We start from the raw sequence: 1279 nt of genomic DNA on the forward strand, positions 1-1279 counted from the left end.
TTGGGTCTCAGTTTCTTTATCTGTAAAACGGGGTTTTAAAGGAGTCGTTAAATGAGATGAGGGGCGCAGCCACAGCCGGACCCAGAAGTAACTGCTCGCAGCACGTTGGCGATTATTGTGACTAAAAGCAGAAAGCGAGTCGTGCTGTCCAGAGGATCCACAGACCCCGACCACCTCCCCACCCCGCCCTGGACCCCAGGCCCGAAGCGAATGCGCCCTGGGGCCAGCTCTGCTCACGACCCGTCGCCCGCGCGGGGTCTCTCCCTCCCGGGCGCCCCCTCCGCCTGGCCGGGAGAAAGCGCGCCGCGCTCACACCGGGCTGCCGGATGGGACACGACGCGCCCGCCCCGCCCCGCCCGGCGGGGGAAGGAAGTGCTGGGGCGTGTTTATCAAGCCTTGGCGTTATTAATATTTAAAAAATGTGAACACAAAACAGAAACGATAAATATAAGGAACTTCATAGACAGGAAAACAAACAAACCCCGCCCGCAAACCTCACCGCGTAGCACACGGGAGTTTTGCTCGCGAAGAATCCGCGTGGAAACGCGAGCCCCGCGCCCGGGGCGAGTCTGCACGGACCTGAGTAGAGCGGGTGTGCCAGTGGATGTCCGTGGTCCCCACGGTCATGCATCGAATCCCACTGTGTGGGGCCCCGGCCTGATTTCCCCTCCCCACAGAGGGGCCGGCGGGTGGGAAGCAGAGGAGGGGGCCTGGGAAAAAGGAGGGTTTCATTTCTTCGAGGTCTGTAGGATTTGTCTATACGAAGCGGTAGGAAGTGCATTCAGGCAGGACGAACAGCACGTATAAAGGCCCTGAGGCGTGGAGGCCCTTGGCTTCAGGCAAGAAAACCAGGTGGCTGCAGTGGGTATGGGGAGTGGAGGTGGCCGGGCGCCCGGTGAGGAGAGGTCGGCAGGGGGCACCCCGGGGCAGACAGCTGGAATTTCTACAGGTCCGGGTTTAGAAAAAAGGGGCCGAGACTGAGAGTAGGTCACGGTCTGGTTAGGGACCTAATTGTGTGGATCTGCATAGTCGTTGGGAGGTGCAGCAGAGGCTTTGCACACTCACGACTTCCCCTGCGACCACCGGAGAGAAGACCCATTTTTCAGACCGGATGGTGTTATCCCTATTTCCCAGATGAGAAGACCGAGAAGCTGCCAGTCCCCGACCTTTGGAATGTTCAGAGGTGGAGTCGCGCTGCCTCGGGGCACTCCCGGCGCGGGCGCCCCGGGCGGGCCCTGGTCCCTGGCCGCTTAGCGCGGAGAACCGTGGGCCGGGGTGC

This window comes from Bison bison, unplaced genomic scaffold, assembly GCF_000754665.1.
Source record: "Bison bison bison isolate TAMUID 2011002044 unplaced genomic scaffold, Bison_UMD1.0 scf7180017864471, whole genome shotgun sequence".
NCBI lineage: Eukaryota > Metazoa > Chordata > Mammalia > Artiodactyla > Bovidae > Bison > Bison bison.